Source organism: Accipiter gentilis, chromosome 10 (genome assembly GCF_929443795.1).
Source record: "Accipiter gentilis chromosome 10, bAccGen1.1, whole genome shotgun sequence".
NCBI classification, from domain to species: domain Eukaryota; kingdom Metazoa; phylum Chordata; class Aves; order Accipitriformes; family Accipitridae; genus Astur; species Astur gentilis.
Window position 1 is genome coordinate 11361022 of NC_064889.1, and position 26342 is coordinate 11387363.

Genomic DNA, 26342 nt, shown 5'->3' on the forward strand with positions numbered 1-26342 from the left:
CTTTTTGTATTTGGATGTCAGCTGCTGTCTGACTGCCTGTTGCTTTCTGACACACAGAAGAAACTGTGATTCAACTTACCGAAAGTGTAACTTCAGAGAGCAGATTTTTATGGTTGTCCTATCCACATCCAGATTTAGCAGGCACATGTGAGGCAGCATATCTCCATATACACAAAAAAATTTTCAAAGGTTCTAGACTTCAGCCTGGATTTTCCTTTACTCAGGAGATTGTAGAAGTGAGATCCAGCTCTGCCTTAGAGTAGTGTAGATTTTAGGATCATTATTCCTATAAATATTGAGCTTAACTAATATTCGATAATGTCCATATTCATCAGTGAATAAGATGCAACTGACATCCTTTGCTGCTGTATTGCTTTGTGATCATTAGTTTGCTGGATTTTTATAGCTGCGGTGTACTTTGTGTGTCCCTACTGTAGTCCTTGGAGAGGCTGCTCACTGTGCTCAAGCATATTGCAAGAAGCTTCTAGCTCTCCCTAACCTACATTTCTACAATCTCCAGATCAAAATCTCCATGCTCCCCTTTCCTCTGATACCATAATTTCCTTTTGTCTTCTTGATTTCATCTCCCTGTAATAGCTATCTCTGCCCTTCCCATTCTAGGCATCGCTCTCACTCTACCCAGTCAACGTTGCTACATTTGCTCCCTTCCAGCTTGATACCAATTTCACTTATTAGCTGGCTTACTACAAGAGTCCTCTTCTTTCCTCTGTTTTTACTGTAAACTATGCTGGTGTATTTAGTTGGATAATTTGGAGAGGGCTGGGGATGACAGAGGAAAGTCAGGGCCCTTAAGTAGGTGGGATTGTCATAACATGAATACTGCTTAGACAAGAATCATCTCTTAGATAAACTCTGATTTGTAATTATGTCAGTTGCATTTTCTGTATCTCTGTACCATGTATATATTAAAAAAAAAAGTTTGAAATTGGCTTTTTGCCCAAGTAAAAATATGCTTGTAGCTGTGAAGGCTGCAGACTATCCACTGAAGCAGCCTTGCTGTTATGATTACATGAGGATTAAAGCCTGGTGGCTTATTCTTGTGAGGGCCACTTGGGCAAACATCCGAGCTCTACACTAAGACCTCATGTGTATTCAGAGGACAGCTAATGGATCACGAAATAGATAGTTTCAAATCAGTTACAAAATTCTGTGTAGTATTGCCTTTTATTTCCAGGTACTTTGCATATTTTCTGGTTTTGTGACACTTTCATATTCACAATATACATTTTTTTATTTAAAAAGTTGTTGTGTTGGGGGAAAGGATCTAATATGTCATGTAAAAGATAAAATGGGATTTATAGAAAATATTTGCAATTGCACAAAGCTTCAAGGTGAAAACTAGGAGAAATATTTTTTTCCTTTCATTCTTTCAGATGCTTCTTGAGTTACAGCAACACTGGAGTAAAAAAAACCTTGGATATGGGAGTTAGATATGTGAGTCTTATTAGTATTGAGACTAAATGGTTGGCTTCTCAAATACTATATAACACATTAATGGAACTCTGTCTAGTACATGGTAACAACAAGTTTTTCATGATGCACAGCTGTATTCTGTCTGTATCCCTGTAAAGTCAAAGAATGGTGCCCTAAACAAAACACTTCTAGCAATTGGCTGGTATGTAATTGGGTTAAGTTATAAAGTCAGTAAGGAGAATACAAGCAGCTGTAACTGAAGCCTTTTTAAATTTGTCTCCATTATTTTGATTTTTTAAAAATTATGTTTCATGAGGTGGATCTACACACAATGATGGATCAGCTCATATTCTCTTTGAAAGCTGGGCTTAAATTTATGATCATATTCTTAGCATGACTTATCGTATACTTAATGCTGGTGGGTACTGCAGAAGTGATGTCAACAGTCCATATAGCTTTTCTAATGAACACTTTTTTTCATCCTAAATTCTGAAGGAAAACAATGTTATCTGTGTGCTTAAATTTGGTGTCAGTTTGGCTAAGAGTCGGGGGGGTGGGGGAAGGCAAGTAGAACGGAGAAAACTTAAAACCAAAACAAACCAAAGAAACAAATAGAGCCCTAGGGAGGCTTTGAACAGAATTGTGGTGTTGTGTGTGATGCCCAGACCAAATTATTGACAGGACCATTTGTCACCATGCCCATGAGATTTTCAGCAACTGTAGAGCAGTCTTGGGATCTCTTCCTGGCATGCTGCCATGCTCTGGGTGCTCAGTGCTGGTGGAAAGTCATTTTCTCTTTCCCTGTTGGTAAAATGGGAATGGTAATACTCATCTTGCTCTCAAGGAGAAAAAAGTGAATGCTGGCTGTTGTGTTCCTCTGTCAGGTCCTGCTTGTTTTGAGAAAGTGTTCAGCTCTTGTCTGTTGTGAAAAGGGAGAAGGGCAACACTGGGAGAGGCCCTCAAAATCAGTGCTGTGACAAATGGGCCAAGGTGGTCTGCAGCTCACCTGGCTTCACCCAGGGTCTGTGTACAGAGTGTGGGCCACAGGAAACAGTAACATCTCTGTCATATCTGTAGCAGCTGTACTGAGGTTGTGCATCTCTGTGCTCAAGTAACAATACAGATGTCATCAAAGATGCGTGTTAAAAAAAATATCTAAACCTGCAGTTCCACCAGAATACTGGATATTTCACTGATGATCAGGAATGGAAGTATGCATTTCATTTCCACATGGATTTGGGTCTGTTTTCTAACACATGGCTAATTTCTGACGAACTTCTCTGCTTGGAACCCAACTAATTGTAATTTTTTGGCTGTTGCCTGATCACATATTTCAGAATTTCTCCTGTGACCACGGACTTGGTTGGGAATATTAGTTGGCTTCAATGAAGAAATTGACTTTGAGGGCTTCACTTGGTAAATTACAGGCTCTGCTCCTAATTGTAGACACACACCTGTGGGAACATAATCGTACAATTCCCTGAGGTATGTCTGGATTGCTGAGTCCAGATTTTGAAAACTAGAGGGTAAGATATTGGGTTTTCTTTAATATTAAATTATGAAGTGAAAGCCAGGGACCTGAGGCCACATGGCTTAATACATGCTGTGCTAACAAAATAATGAAAGCCTGCTTTGAAGTAAAGCAGGAAAATCTGCCTTCCCTATAAACATCAACCTGAGCATCAGAGCAGTTGTTTAATTCTTGAATCTTACTCTTTGTTACAGGGCAAGAGTCCCTGCAGGATATCACCCCTGCAGTAAACTGTAATCACAGAAGACAGCTACTACACTGAAATAACCTGGAGAAGGCTTCCATTGCCAGGAAGCAGCAATGGCAACACAGACGGAAGGCTGAACTGTGTCAGTGTGTGTCAGTGTTTCATTTATGTAATGGCTAAGCTCCTGCTTAATGAATATTTGAAATCAAAACATGCCATTTTATAACAGTAGGTTTTGGGTGAAACATCACTCACTTTTCTACCGTAATGCAGTGTGTAAACCTGCTCCTCATCAGCAGCATCGCAGATATGTCACTGTGTGTAACCTGTGTTTATTTTGCTGCTGGAGCTGAATTTTCTTAGAGCTGCAGTCAAGGAGCCAGTCTCTGCTGCAGTGTATCCTCTCACATGAGCTAGTGATTTGCTTCTCATTCCTTGCTTCCTGACATAATTTTATCCAGTGGGACAATGAGGCTGATTCTGCTTTTCCTCAACAAATCTTTTTTTTTCTGGCTTTGTGCAGCAGAGTGCTATTGCCCCTCTGATTTAGTCTTAGGGGAGATGGCAGTCATGGACATGACTTACCCTTCTTATGCTGACACTGGCTATGTGAGGACTGCTGTCAGAAAAGTGTTACAGTTCTCATAACCCACTCTTGCATGGCTGTCTGTCCTCTCAAAAGACAACGAATAGTCAGGGTGCAGGTTCCCTACTAGTAATCAGTGATAACCTTCTGGTGTATCTCAGAGTCTTGGGACATTGATGACTGCTAGACTTTTATGCTCAGAACAGTTTGCAGCACCCAGCTGGTGATGACATCTGCTGGGATAACAACAGTCTCTTGCCTTTAAGATTTCTTGCTTGTTCTTCCCATCATGTTAGCAAAGGCAAGGGAGAGAAACTGTTGATTGTTAGAGACCCAGGATTGCTGGGGGCATTAAGCATTTTGTTGTGAAAAGGTAGAAAAATCAGAAGTTTTGTCTTAGGAGAAAATGCTATTGCATATTAGGAAAAAAAAATCTAGATGGCTAAAATATTAATGGAATGTTGCTCCTGTTAGTGTTGAAACTGTCAAAAGGCTGCATATTAATAAGGACAGTATTTCCTTTAATCTTGTCTGCAAAGCCAGAGTCTGCTGGTATTCTTGGGAGGTTATGAACAGCTTTACCAGCTTTGCTTTTGGAGCACTGCCACTTGGGATAATAACTCCATTTTGCTCTGTGGCTTGTCAGAGTGTCCTTATTTTGTTTGTGGTTACATCTGATGAGCTAGTAGATCATAGAATGGTTTGGGTTGGAAGGGACCTTAAAGATCATCTAGTTAGTTCCAAACCCCACTGCCACGGGCAGGGATACCTTCCACTAGACCAGGTTGCTCAAAGCCCCACCCAACCTGGCCTGGAACACTTCCAGAGATGAGGCATCCACAACTTCTCTGGGCAACTTGTTCCAGTGCCTCACCACCCTCACAGTGAAGATTTTTTTCCTAATACCTAATCTAAACCTACCCTCTTTCATTTTAAAACTGTTACCCTTCGTCCTATCACTACACTCCCTATTAAAGAGTCCCTCCCCATCTTTCCTGTAGGACCCTTTAAGTACTGGAAGGCTGTTATAAGGTCTCCCCAGAGCCTACAAGTTTTGTAATGCTATATCTGAACTGCTTCATGTGTTACCACCTCTGAGTTTATGGCTGTGTGTTTAAGTGTTATGGCCAAAGTGGTTATGCCTTTAAGTGGTTAGCTTGTATCCATCCAGGTGCTAGGGAAGGAAAAGCTTTGTACAAATTGGTACGATGGGATTTAATCTTCTTTCTGACTTTGTAAGTGTTAATTGAGTTTGTAATGGTACTTGTTCCTGCTAAAAGTAGTAACAGTTAAACCAAGTGGAATTCCTGTAATTTTCTTGAAATTTTCTTGGAATTTTCTTGAGAATACATGCTTAGGTAGAAGTTACGTATTTTCTATGCTTTCTTTCAATTCCATCACCCAACTAGCGAACCATTTAAAACTGTATATTATCATCTATTATAATTCCAAGTTTTTTAGATAAGTTAACAGCATTATTATTACTTTTAAAAGAGGCTATTTGTATTTAGTTTATGTCTTCCTTTCAGCTTACAGTACTTACAGTGTTATTTCAAAGATTAGCAGACAGAATTTTATGATAAAAATTCAATTTTTCCATTGTGAAGATACTCCGAGATGTCGACTTCCTGGAGTTGTAATATAAGAGGAAAACCTGCAGAGGGCACTGTATTGTCTTAGATTAATTTGAAAGACTTCAGACTCGATGAGGCTGTAGGATTTTCTAGGTTTCTGCATTTTGGTAAAATTACAATCAGATTTTTTTTTTTTCCCCCATATATGTAGTGATAAATGGAGTTACAGAGTAGACATAAGGATGACAATCTCTGTTTCTTATATCTTTGAGATGAAAGGGTATATATCAGAAATATGATGCCATGTATTCAACAAAATTCTTGCCTTCACCTTCCTTTCTTCACTGATGATTGCCTGAACATTACAGCTGTGCAAGTGTTTGGGAAATTACTGTTGTAACTTCATAGAGTAAATCCTGAAACTGCCATGCATCAGAACAGGAGATCTGAAAAACACCAATACAAAGTATGCAAAATTCACTTCCATCCATCTGAAGTAGGGCTCAGATTTCAGATATGAGCTCGCCCTCCCCATCAGGAGGATAGTACAATGCAGCTCTTCTGTAAAAAGTGATTCATGAATAGAAATTTCTGTTGATTGTGGTCTTCCAGAGATTAAAAATTGCTCAACTCCATTTATACAGACAAAGCATTTTTCATGGTTATAGAAAAGTGATCAAAATGTTGTGTCCCACTGTGTACTTGCAAAGTGGATTTAAGTTAAGTTTTAGCAATTTTAAAATGCAGACCACAAGTTACCGAGTATCTTTTAAAGTCTTCTTGACAGCTTTATTTAGATTAAGGGTTTCTCTGTGAGCCAGCTGGTGCCCCAGCATTGCAACAGTCTGCCTTGTTTTTCTTCTGCAGATAATTATAATAGAATTTGTCTCCTAGTTTTATTTTCACTAGTGTTTAGATTCGTATTTGAAATCCAGTCATGTCTTTTAGGTATTATTTCATGCTCAAACTGGTTTTAGTCCCATCACATACACCATTTACAAAAGGGCTTGTTGCTTTAAATTTATTTCTTTTTTGTTTTGAGCTGAACTACAAAACAGACCTCAAGATCAGCCCTCATTACAGAGTGATGCTTTATAGATAACAGTGAACAATGACAAAGACTTCCACAGCTTGTGGCATGCTCAGCTAAAAAACTACAGATGATAATCTGCCTTGATTTTTATCTTGGGTCTTCTAGTTTTTTGTATTTTGAACCACCTATCTTCTAGTTCTGTAATTGGGGGATGTTGTGTGATAACGCGACATAGGTATTCCAGAGGCTCTGTATCTGGCCACCTAGTATTTCCACTGCAGCTTAGCAGTTTTTCTACTTGTAAAATCAGGCAAAGGTAGTGCCCCACAGAAAAAAACAAAACCAAACATGTAGACTGAGAAGATCTAAGTAATCTTGATTCAGATCTTGCTTTAGAAGGGGTTACAAATTATCTTCACCTTTCAGGCTTGTGGCCAAACTTTAATCCTTTGCTTTTTAGCCCCAATCTGATGACAACTCCTAGTATGCAGGAGAAAAGCTGATACTTACCATGTGATGAGAGCTTCTTGAAACTCGGCATTTAAAAACCACTACTGTCCGTATGCATTTCCATCAAGGGGACTCAAGACAGGTGAACAGCTTCCTGTTCCTTGATAAAGTAGAATTATTCAGCTGTCAGGAAAATTTATTTGGCAGAGGATAGCTGCTGCTCAAGTCTTCTAAGATTCATTGGGCTGGCACTTCCTCGTGAAGGGGAGTTTGGACCTGAAAGTTGGCACCTGAAAATTGTATTAGAAAACATGTTAATCATTGTATGGCAGAGATATGGGAGCCACCTATATCTGAATGCTTTTACTGAACAACAAGGAGAATGGAAACCAAGACTGTAGTTTGGTTCCCTGCTTCCATGCCCACTGGGACCTGTATTGGGACTTTAGTGGATTCCTTCATACCGCATGGCTAGATCTCTCAGAACAGGGGGTAATTGTCACAAAAATCAGAGCTGAAAAACTGAAAAATCAATTTTTGCCTGTCATGCAAAATGATGTTATCTATATGTTTGTCTTGATCGGTAGAATTAAGTTAGAGTAGTGTGGCCTGTAAAGCCATGGAAAAGGCTCAAAGTCCTGGCAGTACCCAAATGTCCTTTTGGCATTGTACAAGTAGCAGGTATGACAGCAGAGAAAATGCAAAATATCCTGTATTTGTTTGTTCCTGCCTGTGGAGCCTGTCTCCTTGATGCTTGTCTTACCTCTGCAAGTTCCTGCTAGGTATTGTGAGAGGGAAAGGTATTAGCAGCTTTGCAGAATGGTGACTAAGAACTCTGCACAGCTTTATATTTCCCCTACAAAAGAGCACATTTAATTCACATCCTGTAGAAGGCAAGGCAATACTACAGCACTTGGAGAAGATAGATTTGTTCAGATCACTCAGAAGATGACCCAGGGCTTTCAATAGGTCTTGCTTGAAAGCCCCTGCTGACTATTGCCTGAAAGTAATTATTCTCTGAGAGCTGAATGGCAATAATGTGTATTTGGTTTTGCCTTGTGCAAAATCTGGAGAGCATGTCACCCTGATACCAGGGTGAGTGGGGAGTTGAAAAAAAATATCTTATCAGTTGCTGTGGTTTGCTATCCTGGCAGACAAAGACAGCACAGATATTAAAGATTAAATTAACTGGACACTCTGTACTGCCCTTGGCCCTCTGAAGTCAAGGTTCAGGTGTGCTCCTATTTTTGAACATTCTTCCCCTTGAACTGGGAATTCTGGATACACACTGGGGTTAAAGAGGAGAGACACAGGCAAGTTTTAACAGCATCATCAGACTCACTTGAAAAGAAAGTACTTGCATTTCTTCTAAATACGCTCTTGCAAACTTTCTAATTAAACTTTCCTACACCAAATAAACAGGGATATAGGTAGCCTATTCCAGTGTCCTAGATCTAGCAGGACTTGAGGACTCCTCTAAACCTTAGCACAAGTCTCCCTGCCCACCTCTTCCCTGAGGTCTTACTCCAGGTGAATGGCAGTCAGCTGCCATGTGGTATGGACAGTCTCTGTGCGGTGTTCTTATCTGAATGTAGAAACAGGAAAGGACAGAGCCATTTGCCATAGGTCTTTCTAAAAATAATCACATATAAAAATAGTTTAACTTGCTAATGAGCAGCTGTCTCTAGAGTGCACCACAGTGGCTTATTAATAAAGTCCACAATACTATAGATTGGATTACAGCAAGGATGAGCAATCTGTCCAAATGAAACTGTCCAGAAAGATTGTATGAGCAGGATATAATCTCTTTGATCAGAACTAGGGCATGTCACCATCATGAGCACCTCTTAACCATAATAAAACATGCCACAGCATCTGTAATGATCATGACTACCCTGGATTGCTGGTCTTGTCTGAGACACCAAAGTCCATAAAGTCAGAATACTCTGAGCTGTTCCCATGCTGTTTCTGTTTGGCATCTGATATGAGAATTATGAAGCAAGATTAGTTTCCTCTTTCTCTTTTTTTTAAAGCCCCTAAATACCACATCGGAAACATTTTATGCTATGTTGTGGCCTGAAGACAATTTCAGTTGCATAGCTATAAACCTCTGTAAATAGGTTTCTCTACTGAACTAGCTGACATATTCATAACTGTAGTATTGCAAATAGTGCTCCTAAGAAGTAGGAACAGGGCTACTGTGCGTCCATTGTTATGTATATGTTAAAGTAAAAAACAGTTATTGTCCGTCTGGGTGAATTGATTTATGTGGCTGACTACATGGCAATTTGAAGCAGATTAGAGGAAGGTGAACATGTTTGTCTCTTCTGTGCTGATTCATGTAGGAGAATGTCTCAGCAAACAGTCATTATTATTTCGCTGAAAAGGCTTTTAATATAGTAAATTTCACCTAGTGACAATATAATGTGACACTTTGAAATAGCAAACTGTATAGAAACCTGCTGGGAATACCAATAGCATAGTACCAAATTAGAGGTGTACGCGGTAGTCTGTCAACTACTTTTCAGCTAGCGGACATACAAAGAAATGCAGAGCAAACAAATTCTTTAAGACTAGTTTTCTGTGTTCTGTTTGCGTCTTCCTCAGGTTGCCCTTAAACCAGCTGAGTGTGTAACCAGGGATCCCATTTTCTTCTAGGAATAGGAAAAATATTGAGCTTGTTACAATGTTGCTTTAAATATTTTATCTCCCTGAGGTTTGGCTCATTTAGTCTTGTTTGATCCCATAATTACAAATTAGAAATCTCTATCTTTAAATGCACACTTCTGAGTCCCTCCTTGTGTGTTTGCTTGTTCTGTTACTCAAAATGCTTTGACCGATAATCATAACTGGAGAGTATAGAAAGAAACTGTATTTATCCAATATTTTCATATAGTTCAATTAAGACTGATTCAGCAAAAATATTCACAAGTTATTTTACTGAATGGTTTCAAGTTGATATGATGACAGCTTTCCTTTCAGTCCTTCTATGGATTCTGTGATTTGGGATGTGCTTTATAAAACACTGTGTGTAGGCTGATGCTGGTATGACCATCAAGACAGAACTAGGAGGAAGTGGCACTTCATTTTCAACTAGAAAAATAGAACCAAGAAGAACTTAATTTTCCAGAAGTTTTAGTCACTGTTTTAAAACAAGCATTTTATTAAGATTTTTGTTCTAGTCATGTCTTAAAATCAAGCCACTTGAATAAATTTCCTTATAACTGCAATAATTGAAATTTCAATTACTCCATTTCTTTGAGGAAAGTGTCTCAGTTTGAAGATTGCAAATCATCTGAAATAATAAAACTACTTTAAGCCATTTACATTGCGGCTGCATTGTAAACTGCAACGCAGTCTGATCAATGATGTATAAATACCTTGGACTATATATATAAGTGAAACCCTCAAGGAGTAGTACTTAAACATTATCAATGTGTTGTAAATAGGGCTTAAAGGAAGAAAATATTCTAGTTTTAAGTGGTTTAGTCATTTGCATGTGTCGACAAAGAATATTAGAAAATGACTATTTAAACAGTTCTGTTGTAATGGTCTGTGTCTTTGATTTGTTTTTGCTCACCTCTGTTTATTTCTGTCGAAGCTGACATAGATAAGCTTTGAGGCTGTGGAGGCTTGTTGGCCCTTCTCTTGGGGAAGAGGTGGCTTTCGAGATTGCAGAGCAGGTGAAGCAGGCACGGTAGGAAGCTGTGTGTCTGCACCTTATCCAAAGAACCTGCAAGGAGGAGCAGGGAGCAACCTGTCAGGTCTAGGACAAGGACAGGCAGAAGTGCCTGGGGACCAAAAGGAACTGGGCAGTTTGCTGCAGCTCAGAAACTGGTGAAGTGGCAAGCCTGGAAACAAAGACCACTTACCAGGACAGGGGACAGGAGCAGTCTTGTCTGCAAATCTTGTCTGTGTCTTCTCTTTCGAGCTGAGTTCCACCTGTTAGTATAAAGGTCTTATAGGGTTTTATTTTTCTTTTTTGCTTTTTTGAAGGTCTAACCAGATCCAGCAGAAAGGTCTGGCCAACTTGATCTCTTCTCAGACTTGCATTTCCAAATGCCCAGCATGGATTGTTATTGCTGCATTTACAAAGCAGTGACAATCTGGGCAGCATTGGTTACTGGTGCATCTGACATGTTTTACTGTGGAGAAGTCTCTACATTCTATTTTCTAGTGTATGACATCCTTAAGATTTTATATCCATAAAATGTAAAAGAGAAAAACCTCTGTCTTAGAGTCTTCAAGCTTCAGTGGTATGTTTATTTTTTTTTTTTATTTTATTTTAATCCTTAGGAGGTAAAAAGCAGCAGATACTTTTGCATATAATTTTCTATCTCCTCTCAATACAAGTTCCAAGTTTTTTCTCATACCAATCTTAATGCTATTATACTAAAGTTTCCTTCAGTGTTCTCTAGTGTTCAATGTCTTTTATTCTGAAGGAGATTGAATTTTAAGTCTAATCAGCTGGACAGTGTCAGAGTCTTTGAAATATTCAGTTGCCTAACATCCATGGTGGCATATGTAACTTAGCTTTTACTGTCCCTTGGGCAAAACATTTTCTATTAGGATAAATGGAGTCTGTGTGTAGTTTATCATGAATATTATTACATTTCCTGATGTTTATAAGTCTTTTCATTGGACAGAAAAGAATTTTGTCTTACATTGAAATTCACATTGAAAAAAGAATTTACAATGGTGACCGTGGGAGCTGCATCAACAGTAGCCTTATAAAGAGGTATCTGAGGATGGAAACAACAGTAAAAAATGAACTACCGAGAATGGGCTGCTTCACTGATATCTGCTGTCCCAAATCCTATGCTAGGGAGATGCCAGCTTTTTAGAGAAGACAAAATGGCTGGCACTTTATTTGTTACAGCTATATTAGTAGTTAGCTAATTAGTAGTTAGCTAATGAGTAATTTGCTCTATACTGTAATATAAAGGAATGCATTCAGAGCTGTAGTTTGCTTTTGCACTTCTGTTGTGCATTAAACAAATGAAAATTAGCTAAAGCTTTTTTGGCTACTATGTGGTCCAGGCTGGCTCATACTGTTAAGAAATCTTTTCATTGTAGACTGTGACTTGGTAATAGGAAAAGACTTCTACTCGCTCATTTAAAAACTTTTCTGAATGACACAAAATGTTAGGCTGTTTGCTTACCTTCCTTCTCCCCTTCCTTTCTGTGGCTGTATTTTAAAAGTTTCAAGGTGTTTCTGAGGTCTGTGTATTCATCACTTGGGTTTCCACACTAAGCCTGAAATGATTCAAAACTGACAAAATTCAAATGCATCTCCAGTAATCTTTCTACCTCCAGGAAAGATTAAAGAATGTAACAGAGCTTCAGATTCGGGAGGAAAGCTTTTCTGAAACCATATAGGTCTGATCTGAAGAGAATGAAGCTTGTACCACTATTTTATTTAAAAAATAAAAAATCATGGGGAGTGACTAGGGCAAATATTAAACCCCAGAGTTTTATTGACAATGAGATCTGCCTAAGTAACCTTCTGAGATTTTTTTTTCCCAGTGTTTCTGTTATAATATTAAAAGTAAGTTCAGAGGCTGTGCTACACATGCTTAGAAGTTCCTGACATTTTCTCAGGTGTACTTCTATTTTGTCAATTGTATGCATAGAAAATACTTCAATACTTCTTCTAATATCTGCTTTTTAGTTCAGTTTATAATCAGAATAGGGAAGCTAACACCATCTAATCTATAATTAGATCTAATCTACTATAATCAGTAGACACTAGCAATTCTCTACAGTCTGGCATTTCTCTCTAGCCCAGTGCTTGGGAAGCTCTTTCTCACCTTGTTCAAAGTGTGCATTTGAGAAAAATTCCACTTAAAATATAATATAAGCATAGAAAGTCAGCATGCCAAACAGCTAAATAAATCTTTTGTGTTCACTTCCCAGCAAACTACAATTGCTCTCTGTGTAACAAAATTTTCTCTCAATTTCATGCCATACTCCACTTAGAGGTAACCAAAGGTTACAAGTAGATGTCTTCATTCTACTGGTACTGTAATGGATTGAAGTAATGAGTCATGGCAGAAGAGAGCCCAAACCGGCACTGGAATTCATTTGGCCTGTGAAAAATGGGGATTTGGCCAGAGGTGCAGTAGTTATAACATCTCCTTGAGCTTTTGAATAGCTGCAGACCTACATGTTTTATACTGTCTGGAAGGCAGGCAATCAGTGAATCAGTATTTTCTGATGGAGCATTGGAACAAAGTGTTGACTAATACTTCATTTTTCTTAGGTGCTTTTTCTGGAGCTGGGCATTGGATGCATGAAAGTGAGAGCAGTCTGGTTAGATAAAGATCCTTAGTGATGAAGTATTTTGCACTCACTTTATGTTAGTAACTGTGTATTATAGTCTGTTCCTACGTAAATGCCTATGGCAGTCCAGCAGTATAACTAAAGAGGGGGAAGACAAAGACACTCAAACCAGTTTATAAAATTTTTCCTTTGGTCTCTCCATAGTTTCAGTGTGTTGTGACATGCTGAAGTCTTAAACCTTGAGCTCTTTCTAGACCTCTCCCTCTCCATCCTTCCCCCTTTTGCAAAAGAGAGGAAACTACACTACAAAGGCAAGGAAGTTTTATATTTCCCTCAAAAATAGAGATTATTTTGGTGAGGTGTCCTTTATTCTGTAGCTGTTCTGAGCTCCAATGAAAAGAAATTTTCTACTTTACAAAAGGTATTGTATCACAAATACTCTTTACTTAGTTTGCACTCCAGGGAGTTCCTAATGCTCAGTCACAATACAAATTGCACCTATTAGTTTGCAATTTTGCCAAATTATTTCAGTTACAAAAAATCTGACTTTAAGCAATCTTGTGGGACTTCATAACCCAAACAAATAAAACCAGTTAGGAATTTAAAATTATTTTTCTGGTGAAGCAGAAGATGAAAGTGAATAGAATCAAGGAAGATGATATATGTTTTGGTTTTGGATTAATTGAATGACAGACAAGAGAGAGTTTTTTTTCCCTACCCCAAACACTTCAAATTTAAATTCTGAAACAATATTCTACAGTATTTTTTAAGCTTATGACTGTCTCTAGTAGGGCTAAAATGTAGCTAGTGACAGTTATAAATAACGCAGGCTGTATTAATGCTGTGTATTGTGGTATTATTTGTGCTTTAAGGAAGATGAAACTCAGCTTTGGCCCCCGGGGGGGTGTGGTGATTTCAATGAAAGGTTCCAGAAAGCCATAATTTTTAAAAATATTAAATATCTGACATTATTCTTGTCTAAACAAAAAGATTCTGCGCTGGCAGTTGTAAGCTAATATAAAAGCTTGGTCAGGGAAAAGCTAGTGTTTGTGACAGATACCCGGTCAATATTTTAGTGTCATTTTCTGAATGCTCAGAGCAGCTGCTGTGATTGCAGTTCACACAGCCCTGGTTGTCTACTCCCAAACAGCAGTAATAAGAGAAAGGGTGGGTGCTCACAGCAAGTAACAATTAGCAGAGTGGCTCTGGGCCAACGTAACTTAAATCCAATACTTTTCTGTGACCTACTGCAGCACTGAGTTCTCCTTCAGGAATTTTCCTTGCTTCCTGACTTCCATCAATATCACCTTACAGCAGCAAGGCCAGTTCCTTTATGTGTACCCTATTGGTCTGTCTGTCATCTTCCATCTAACTGGTTTTCTGGCTGCAAACTATTTAACTGCCACACTAAGAGGGCTATATTTTGGGAGAGTGAGGGTCAAGAAGAAAGGACTTTGTGAGGAACAAATAAGAATTAAAAATTGACATATCAGCAAAATTGACATTCCTTGCTTACATCTATTAACAGATGTAGATTCAAATGATAAAAAAGATAATTTCTTGATTTATTTTTTGATGTGATGGGGCTCCAAGGCAGATAGAGCTTTGAAATGGACCTGCCTAGACAGTCTGCTAAGTAAGGTGCCCAGAACACCCAAAAGGCTTTAAACCATGCCCTTCTAAAATGTTTTGTTGAATTAAACTAAAAGATTTAAGGTTTAAAACAAACAAATGAAAAAAATCCAGAAAGCCCACAGAATGTGGAGCAGGAGTTAGAGCTTATACCTGGTTCTCAAGCCCAGCGTTCTCATAGGCAAGTCTGTACTAAAGCTTTGTGTTGTCCAACTAAACAAATTTTGGCATCAGCAAACACTGCTCACTTCCCATTACTCCCTGGGAAGTTCTACCCTGAGTGGCTCTTTCTTCCTTCTTTCTTTCTGTATTTCTGCTTGGGCCTCTGACCCCTTCCCCTGCCCCACACATCACTGTGCTTCTCCCTCGGTCCTGTCTGCCCTTTCCTCCAGAGTGCTCCAACAGGCCCTGCTCCTTCTCAGGAGACCATCTCACTGAGACCACAGGAATATAACAAATAACTTGCCTAACTTTCTTTCCTTTTCTTTTTCTTTTTCTTTTTTTTTTTAAGTTTGTTTTGGCAAGGAGAGACACCATTTGTCCAAAAAGCCTGTTATGGAGCAGTCTGGTGCAATTCCAGATGGGGAGAAAAAGGCTTTTACTTTTTAAGAGGATACAGATAAAATCCAGATGGAAAAATCCAGAGAGAACTGCATGGCTCTACCTCTTGCAGAACTTTCTGTTTTGAGTCTTTTTGTTTGTTTTACAGATGTATATACATATCTGCTGAGCTAAGCTTTATGTTGTACAAATTTTAGTTGTCCCTGTCTGTGCAGCATACAGTAGCTTTTAATCTTATACTGAAGCTTTTTTGTTGTACTTCTGAAATTATGTAACTGCAAAGAACTGTGACTGAACAGTTTAAAAAGTGTTGGAATGTTTATGGAGATTTCTTCCATTTCTGCTGAGGATTGAATTAAATATTTGCGCTGAATATTTTATATTTAGCCATTTATTTTTACTATAAATTCTTGGTTGTTTCTTATCTGAAAGAAGATGAAAAATAAATCTCTGCAATCTAGATAACATGAAGATAAAGAGCTTAAATTCAGATTCAGATATAAAGTACAGAGAAATGCAGTAAATTTTATTTTTGTTATTTTTTTATAATTTAATAGCTATTAAAAAGCAGAATTTAAATTGTATTTGATTACTACAAGTGAAAGAAGCCTAATAATAAAATAGAAAAGCCTTCTTTTATGCTGAAGCAATAGTGCTTGCAAATAAACTGGTGTTTAATCAGGTGATCTGTGTTAGACCTCAGTCCTTTCTGTTGCTACTTCTGAGGTTTTTGATGAATTTGTAGCACGTTTCTGAGATGATAATGAGACCCAACTTATAGAAGCATTGGGGAAACACTAAGCTTTGTAAACTGATTTCTCATCATCAGATGAAAAACTATCTAAGTGAAAATTTATGCCGTAAAGCTTCAAGTGGCTGGATTCAGAGAATGTTTAACATGTATTTGCAATTAAGCTAGGACTTATTTTCATGAAACTGCTATTGGGTAATTGATGGCTCTTTCATGAGAGGTAAGATGACAGCATAGGTGCTCTATAAATCACTAAAATTAATGTTTGTCTTGCACTATTATAATAGCACTGTTCTTGATTAAATCGTTTAGGCTCTGCTCTCGCTCCTAGAAGAATCTTGGTGCTGTTGTTGGTGAGGCTGTCAGCATCCTGGCTACTCTCAAAAGGTTTGCAGTTCTTACAATGAAAATAGTCCTTTCAGCATAAATCAATATCCCAAAGTCATGGAAAGTCTGTAGCAAGGCAAATAAATAGTTGCACTAGAATATCCTTAGGTCCTTTTTATATATTTTGTGCAATCACTGAAGTGCTATAAACATTAGCAGCTTCAGAAATAAATGAGATAGTAAGTGGCTAAGTTAATGTAGTTATCTAATTAGGTTGGGTATAAAAGCATCCTTTAATCTCCCTAATTACCCACCTACTGGAGGAAGAACAGTTAATAAAATGGTACAAGGTTTTTCCAGGAGGAATACCAATGCAAGACCCTTCTTTCCTGGAAAAATCCTTCTTGGGAAAGCAACAACTCATAGCTGTGTGGGTGGGGAACAAACTTAGTATTCAAAGGGCACGTTATGCAAACTAGGATCATTTCATTTGCATGAAAGTATGGATGTTCATGCTGGAACAGCTGATCTCTAAGTATGTTTTGTTTGATTTCCCCCTCCCCCGTTTCTGGCATTTTTGAGGACTTTATCCTTGCTATGTGTGCTTATGTGATTTAACGTAAGTTAGTGTATCAGGAAAAAAACCCCAAACCATTAATGTTAGCCCTGCTTTAAGCAAGAAAGTGAACTAGACCTATAGAGCTTCCTTCCAAAATATGTTTTTCTATAACAAAAAAATCATAGATTCCCAGAAGTTTTTCCTGGTGGAATTTAACAAGAACTGAATATTATTAGGGCTTACATTTTGCAGGGAGGTATTCAAATAGTCTTCAGTTTTGATTTTTTTGCAAGATGCACAGGAAGCCAGAATATCAGCTGTCAGTGTATCTCATCAGTGCAGAAAGCATATACTGAGCCTGAAGAAGTGGGTGAAAGCAAGTATCTGTGCCTGTGATGAATCAAGTAATAACAAAAACTGGCGAAACAGGGACTCACTGTCAAGCCACCACTTTATCTAATAGTAAATTAATTTGGAAATCTTTTCTGTTACACATTTAAAATACTCTTCTTTTAATCAGCCAATCACCCCTGAAAATGATTTAGGAGATCTATAAGTTGCCACAGCCATCCTGAATATTCTCTTCTGGTTGCATTGCATCCTGGTTCCCTACTCTTATAGGAGGCATAGTGAGAGTCTTAATTTCCTATAGCTAGGGAAAATCTTACTTAAAGTAGACTGAAGTTAATGTACACATTGTATGTGCAGTAGAACATGCCCCAAGTCTTGTGACAATAATAAAACATGTTTTCTTATGGGGAGAAAAAGCTCTAATTTCTTTCTTTGAATTAAACTGTCTCCTTCCCCTTCCTCTTTTCTCTCAGTTGGGTTTCTGCCTCTCTTCTTACTGGAAAAGCATCTCTTTTCCATGAAAGAAAATATGTACAAAACATCAGCACTTCTGATTTTCTCTGGTTGCTTTTGACAGTGGTTAATGAAGCCCTGACAGTAGCTAATTAGGCTGTAAACATGTCTTCTAATTGTAAACATGTGTGTAGTGAGGAAATGCATTATATTCTTAAGAGGACCCCTTCCCTTGGCTGCTTATATCGGAGCTCTGGGCTTTAAGATAATTGGAGATAGAAGCATTACTGAAGACACCCAGATACTCAGCATGCTCTTCATTGATTCTTCCAAATGTATCTTTCTATTAAAATAATAACAATAATAATAGATGGGGATCCCTGATGCCTGCCCTCCTTGCAGGCTTGCAGGGATGACGCCCTGGGAATCTCAGCTCAGGGTGGTGCTTCCGGGCTGCCAGTTTTATTGCAGGAAACGGGAAATGCTATGAAGAGCTGGAACAGATGGAATGGCAAGGAGGCAGGCGAGTGGGCAGGAAGCCAGAAAGCTTCAGTCATTAGAGTTGACTAAACTGACTTGTCCTTGCAGAATTTTGCTGGATTGGCATTTTTCTGATGGAAAATTTTTGTCTATGTCTGTTGAAGAACAGTACTGCTTTTGAACAAAGAGCACCTTCCCTGCCAGGTTGGATTTGTCACCTTGCTTCCCATGTTCCTTGGAGTAGGGTTGCAGGGACAGGGCAGGTTGCTTCAATGGGGTAGCAAGGTGGTCTCTGACATGGACTCCTCAGCAAAGGACACCTGGTACCCTCTACTGAGACCCTGGGAATCCACTCCAGGAAACAGGTAGTCACAGCATTTCTTGACTATAAAGTCTAGAACTACTCTCACTCAGTTCTTAGCTACACTAGACTAGAGACAGATTAGTCTATTTTTCCATTTTGTTGAGCTCGTATTTTCTGATCTCACTCTGAAAATGCCTGAATTAAGTCAGCAGATATTAAGGAATTAAAAAAAAAATTACTCCAATCTAACAGTACCCTGTAAGATTTCTGCAGTGTGTACATGGAAAGGTCCCTAAAAATGCCCATTTTGTTTTTGTTTTACAAGAACCCAAGAGGAATGGTATCTACTGTTACTCTCTGTGACACTTGCCACCACTAATGAAGCCACCTGTTGCCCTGTGGGGCACTTGTATCCCATTTCTCAGAAAAGTTGCTTCCATTTATTTATGAATTTATTTATTTATTTTTAGCAGATCTAGTTATAGCAGCTGTCTTGCTTCCTTTGCCTTGCCTTTTAAACACAGAATTTCGATTATATCCTTGTCACCTCTGAAGTATGAAAAGCCATTTACAGTATTGTTGACATGTCATTTAGAATGCCTTCCCTTCTCTTCTTCAGAGAGACTACCAGAGAGGATTGTATTTGAGGAAGGTCAAGTTTTTTTGATGATTACTTTTAATATAGGCAAATGAACAGAATTTTTAAATGAACTTTACTGTTTGCCCCCTGGGTAAAAAAGAACAATATATACCATGATGATTGCATATAACTAATCTTCATATACTTTGTTGTTGAGTTTGTCTTTACCTCCTTAATTTAATAAGAGCTTTGTATATTCATGTGAGGAAACTTACTGACAATATATTGGTTTCTGCAAATTTTGCAGTGCAAATTATTTTATGTGTGATGGTTTACTTTACCTCAGATAATTTTCCAAGTTTCCTAATTGAAGTTTGGGTTATTAACCAGATGAAAATATTTTTCTATGTTTTCTAACTTATTTGGCAATGCTTGCTAACTGATAGCAAACTAACAGGCAGAAAAATAAGATTTGAAAACTTGCCTTGAACAAAGCAGGAGAAAGCTAGGATGTTAGGAGAGTCTCCCCTGCTCATTTCTCAACCATTGGTGCTCCAAACACCACAACAGCCTGTACAACCCACTGCCATGCCAAAGTGGCCTGCCTGTCCATATGGGCCCAGCTAGCAAACACAGTATGTATCAGAAACATTGGATTTACTGCCCATGCACAGATCACCTGTGCCACATATTCACAGCAGGTTCCTGGGTCAGATTCCATTCTGGGGGATATGCAAATGGCTGAGTTTGGACATGAGGTGCAACTCTGAAGTTTATATTTTTTTAAACCTTTTCTCTAATAAAGATTTTCTGCTCCAGTCCATCTGAGGTTTGATTTATAACTTAGTTATGTCTTAATCACTGGTCAGAAAATCTGCAATATTTGCTTTCACACGTGGTGTGACTGCTGCAGAGTCTGAACTAAAGAAAAGGAAATCTTCTAGCTTAAGTAGTAAAAGGGAAAACCTTGGAGAATACTTGGTGTTAATACTAGTAGTGTTACAGTAGAATGAGGCATTTGCTGCCTTCCAAATAGTAGGAAAAAGCCAAATGAACAGTGATTGTCAATAGACAATTCTCTGCTTGTTTTTCTTCAGGAAGATTGATTTTCTTCTGATGGATCAAAGAAAAAATCCAATATCTTCACACTAACAGCTAATAGAAAACAAGGAAGCAACAGAAAATAAAGTTGCCAAACTTTATGTCCCTTTGGCATCAAGGATCATTTGAGTCATGCAGAGACATTGAAGCATCAGAATGTAGAAGTTCTGTAGAAGAAAATTAAAACCACAGAGATTTACGTTCTTCCCATTCACAAGGTCAACACACACACTCTTCTCTGCTGCTTCTTGGTCAGGTATAGTGAAATAAAGCAGCATTAGCTGCAGTGCTATGAAAATATTTTTGGTTATGGAAACATGCATGTCATGAGTAAATGCAATGTTAATTGGCATAGTAGAATAATGCTTGTTGTAATTGAGACTGGGCTCTGTATTGCTTTCCATGCAATAAAGCCTTTTATACAGCTTGTGTTAATTCTTCTGCGAACATGTAGCCTGTACTGAAATGGATGTTGCACTCTTTCTTTTTGACTGTGGCATGTTTTCATGTGGCCATGCAGGGCTTGTCTCTTCCCTGGGCTACATCTGTCAGAGGTGCAGAGAGTAAGTTTAGCATTTCTACTAGCATGTTAGGAGGGAGGGAGGGCTCCTTCACTGGATGACTTGGGAGTATGCTGGTTCACAAAGGGCTATAGAGCCAGAAATAATTTTTGTAGGTGCAAGGGATGTCAGAGCTGCATTTACAGTGTGGTACTTTGTTCTGCTCAGGCAGCTTGAGCCAAGTGGAGGGGGGAAGGCAAGCTGTCAGCCCCACCGTGGCCCTGTGCTGATGCTGAAGGGTGAGCAGAGCTGTGAGGGAGAGGAGGCTGTGTTTATGTAGGGCAGTTGCGCAAGTGGCCCCGGTGAGCAGCCCAAAGCCAGTCCTATGGCTGAGAGAGAGGACACCTTTACATGGGCTACTTATGGGCCTGAAGAGTTTGCTGTAAATTAGGAAGAATTGAAAATTGCTGCATTAGAAAGTGAAGAGCAGTGGAAAGAAACAATGTGCAAAGGCATGGTAGGAAGGGAAAAAGAGGTTTGTTCTCAGGTCATTTAATTTTAATCAGTCCATCCCAGCAGGTCTATGTTTTCTTGCCTTAAAAGGTTACCTTGGTCTAGTTTTCCATATGTTTCATTTTAATGAAACATGGCTTTGCATATTGGAAGCCTTTGGTGCCTTTTGGCTTTGAAGTGGTGAAGCAGTTCCACCCTGAGCTACTGGCCAGTTCAGGTCTTGCAATATATGGCAATCAGAGGAGAACAATATATATCCTAGTACGTCCAGCAATTTAGAAATTGACTCGAAAAAGGAATCATAAAGAAGAAAAGCAGCCTCTGGTAAAAAGACTCAAACAGCCAAATTATCTAACACCTTTCTAATTTTGTTCTTCTGGCATAAGCTGGTGGGAGAATCTAAGACAGTCATCTTGCTTCAGATCAGAAAAATAAGTAGCAGCACAATGCAAGAGATCTCAGAGGGGAAAAATCATAGAAACAGAGCTTTGGCATATGTAATTTTCTTTTCTGAAAGTTAAATAAGTTTAAACACTATAATTGGGATAGTCAGTGAACACAGAGTGTCAGATTACAGAAGTGTTTTCCTGTAATCCTCCTATCCCAGGTAAAATAAGCAGGCCCAGCCCGGCCGGTAACAAAGCACCATGCACCCGCTCACTCACTCTCTCCCTCCCCTGGCCACAGTGGGATGAGGAGAAAATATAAAGGCAGGCTTGTGGGTCAAGATGAGGACTGGGAGGGATCACTCACCACTTATGGTCACGGGCAAAAGACAGGCTCAACTTGGGGAAGAAACAAAATCAATTTAATTTACTACAAATCAAATAAAAACCAAGGATATTCGGAAGTACAACCAAACCTTAGAACACCTTCCCGGCTCAACTCCACTCCCGGTTCTCTCCACCTCCTCCCCCCCGGCGGCGCAGGAGGACGGGGAATGGGGGTTGGGGTCAGCTCCTCACACGTTGTCTCTGCCGCTCCTTCCTCCTCAGGGGGAGGACTCTTCGCTCGTCCCCTGCTCCGCTGTGGGGTCCCTCCCATGGGAGACAGTCCTCCATGAACTTCTCCAATGTGAGTCCTTTCTGTTGGCTGCAGTTCCTCACAAACTTCCCTGGCGTGGGTCCTTTCCACGGGCCGATCTTCAGCCACACACCACTCCAGCGGGACTTTCCCTTGGAGTCACGGCCATCTTGGGGGGCCTCTGCTCCCCCGCTCCCCTCCGTGGGCTGGGGGGGACAGCCTGCCCTCTCACCACAGGCTGCGGGGGCACCAACCTTCTCAGGGGCATCCCCTCCTCCCCCTCCTTCTTCCCTGACCTCGGTATCTGCAGAGGGTTCCTCTCGCATCCCAGTCCCCCTGCTCACTACCGGTTCCCCTCCTGAAATCTGTTTTCCCAGAGGCGCTACCACCATCACTGATGGGCTCAGCCTTGGCCAGCAGTGGGCCTGACTTGGAGCTGGGGAAGCTTCTAGCAGCTTCTCACAGGAGCTGCCCCTGCGGCCCCTCCCCCGCTACCAAAAACACCAACCGTGCTACACAAACCTGTAACACCCTCCAACAAAGTAGATTCCTCACTCCCTTCTTGGGCTTCATAAATACGCAAGGGTAGGAATTGAAACAGAGAAGCACTGTCTTTGTGGAGAATATATGATTTTTTTCAGGCTATGGCCCTCAGGGCATTGTCAATGTCACAGGATTTGAGTTTGTGCTGAGATTACTTGGCTGTTTTGTGTTCGTGTTCTCATTCCATTTCATTTCTTAAGAAATTAAAATGTCTTTCAAAATAGTTATCTTCACAGCTGTGTGGTTTTAAATTGGAACTGATAAGCAAAGTAACTGTTGGGAGTAATGCTGGCATCAGATTCACCAGATACTTCAATTTTACCTCCATGCACCCACATTTTAAACTTACAACCTTCCCTCCTGAATAATACACATTAACTTCCATGTTCTTCTGGTTAAGACCAAAGATAAATTTATCTCCTTCATATCAGAATTGTTTTGACTAATTATGCTACCCATGGACACATATTTAACCTCTTGTTATGGCATGAAAAGGCATGCCAATGACTTCTTCAAATACCTTCAAGTACCTTCAAAATACTTTAATTTGCTGGAGTCCTTGTTAGAGCCTTTAGCTTTGCTTTGCATTTGAATAAATGTTATAAAAGTGGGAAGAACGTTGATGGCATCAAACATTTTAGCTCCAGGGTTTGACACTCTAAATCTGGCTAAAATCTAAAGTATTTAATGTTTCTTTATCTGTACTGACAAAAAAAAATTAGTGTGGGCTGAAATTCTAAATGCTCACTGAAATGCAGCAGCACAGTGATTTGCTTGCTTTAGCTATGATCCTTTGTGTTTGCCTGGCTGTTTATCTAAAATAATTTTTGTCTCTCCTATAGCATTTTGCAGGCTAGTGATTACTAGTGAGAACCTTTTGGAGAAACTGTGTAACACAGCAGGAGGTTATTCAGATCCTATCTTTACTATTAATATTTAAAGTCCTATGGTTACAATTAATGACAGGTTTGGGCAAGGCTGGTAGCTGCTTTGTAGTTTTTCCTTCTAGCAAGACCTGCAGTGTCAAGCACCACATGCCACTATCCTAATCACAGGGGCGTGCTGCAGCAGAGCTGTTCTTACCATGTTTTATTCCTGAGCTCCCATTCTAATAAGGAAAGTGCCAAGTGCCAGATTTCTCTATTGTAAACTAATGGTTTCTGATTTGGCAAGCAGAGATGAAAGTCAAATATTTTTTGGGCAGCAAGGGAGTTTGATACCCTGCTCGTTTGACGTTACTGAGGCGTTTTGCTGATGGTGTTTCTGCATATTAACTAGTCTAATCTGAAAAGGTTTGGTGAAAATCTAGGAAAACATTTGTTTCTTTAGAATTGGGTCTTGGGCTAGTCTGATGGGAGTGCCTGGCCCACCTGGGAAATAGTGATAATTATGCTTAGCCCTAGAGAAGTGCTCTGAGGTCTTTGGGTAGAAAGTGTTGTGGTTAATACAAAGATCAGCATTAGTCAAGCAATACTCTTGCACAAAACAGATTGAGACTTGATCAGTGCATGTCTCTGACTGCAAAGTGATAACTAGGTGTTGCTTTGTGGTATCAATCCTTTCTTATTATCAGTCAGGTGGATTGAATTTACTAGGTAAAACCAGGCAGTTTTAAACTAACAGAATGGAATTCAGAATGGTGAAATCTACATTCTTCTTTCTGTAAACTGTAGCTTTTACCTATAATATGTATAGTGTAAAGACAGATGGATATGCAGTACAGATTTTCATAGACTACAGCTTGGTAATAACAAATGCTTTAAATGCATTATCAGTATTACTGTGCAGGGTTTTTTTAAATGGAAGTTGTCATTGTCACATGAACCTCTGGTGTTTTGTGGCAAAAAGTTTGAAGAAAATTATAATAAACCAAATCCTTATAAAAATTGAAAGTGCTAGCAGAACTTAATTATTGGCAGAGGGCAGCAGGAAGAAAACTGTCAGATGAATAGCTCCCCTATAGGTTTTAATTTTTAATTATAAATTAAAGAAAGCCTTTGCCGAGTTGCCTAAGATCAATATGAAATACAGATCATTCATCCACACTACAGTGCACTAGTAGCATAGTTATAAATATTCAAAAAGAAAATGAAAGTAATATAAACAGCCCTATTTTCTGAGGACAATTACTTCAACTTATAATGCTTTTATATGCTGTGGCATACTGCAGACTATTCAAAAGCAGTGGCCATGTTCCAAAGGTCTAGAAGTATGCAACAGAAAAAATATGTAATTAGTGATTGCGTATATTCATCATGACTGAATTTTCCCCAAGGTTCCTTCTGGTGAATTTTTGCCTGGCAGGTGAGTGAGCTGCATTGTTATATAATGCCGTTTTCAGAATGCAGAGTGTCTGGCGCAGCCTGGGGAGTACAGTTCACTTCAGTGCAAGAGTTATACTTTTAGCCTGAACTATGGCATTTTATTACTTTGCTTAATTTTCACTCATTAGTTGCTAAGTTACTGACCTTTATCTGCTCTGAGAATGTTATTCTGAATTTATTAAATTAATAACTAATGTAGTGAATTATGGTGTTTAACATAGCCAAAACCCATGCTATTCTGTATGAAAGAATGAAATCAGATTCAATTTTAATTTAATGAACCTTTGATTCTTTTTGTGTTCTGAATAATGCTGAAACAGGTATGTTTATTTTAGTTTCATACTTAGGTAAGTGTATGGCTTGCTTTTTTTTTTAGGTACCCTTTCTTTTGACAAGTGAGGTAGAGTTATCTCCATTGACAATTTTCTGAAATAAAACAGCTCTAATCAAGGGAGGCACCCTGTTGAGCTGGCTGCATGGCTGATGTGAGCTCTGCTTATACTGTCTCCAGGATGATTTGCTTTTAACTCCTGGTGCTGCAGGCTAGCTCACTTTGTTGTTCACAGCTTCACTGAGATGCTGGCATGATAACTTTTGTTTTATGAAAGCCAAAAGCATGTAAAATTACACTGATGAGAATGAGGAACATGTAGTGCAGGAGCTGTTTGCTGCAGATGCCAAAGATGATTAAGAGGCCTTCACTGAGAGTGCTTGTGGAGGTATCTAATTCACTATGTAATTGATTAGTTGCAATTCTGTTTATAAGTCAAATTAACAAGACTACACCAATGTTCTTTTAGTTACCCATCACTCTGTCAATACTGCTGGTCAGTGCCATGGAAATACTGTCTTTTATTCTGGTTTGCATGGCAGAATGCAATGTTGGAAACAGAAACAAACTGATGACTGAGGGAGACTGTACCTTTTAATAGTATTTGATTTGAAAGAAACTCATCACCTGTGGAAGGCAGCAGAAGAAAATAGCTTCTGGCAACATAGTCCTTCAGTGAGATTGCCTTAAAATATCCAAAAAAGTCTTATGTGCTGGTGTGTGGTAATGGTGCCGATGGCACTGTCTTCAGCTTGTAGAGTCGGCAGGGAGAACAGGACATGAACTCACATGAGCAGCACACCCAGAACAGCTGAGGTTACTAGCAGGTAATTAATTCTCTCAGGTGCTCCTTTTTGGTGACCTCACCTCTCCCAAATCTCTTATTAAAGAAGGTAGATACTAGAAATCAAATGAAAGAACAGCTGTGCACC

The 26342-nt window shown here is 39.2% G+C and overlaps 1 long non-coding RNA gene across 1 annotated transcript; it reads right to left on the minus strand.

The window, feature by feature from the left end:
• Positions 1-6896: 6896 nt before the first annotated feature.
• On the minus strand, positions 6897-12059 carry LOC126043627 (uncharacterized). The gene is made up of 3 exons (XR_007507486.1): positions 11958-12059; positions 10376-10528; positions 6897-7085 (listed from the first exon to the last, which is right to left on the minus strand). It is a non-coding gene; the product is annotated as an uncharacterized LOC126043627 (long non-coding RNA).
• Positions 12060-26342: the final 14283 nt, after the last annotated feature.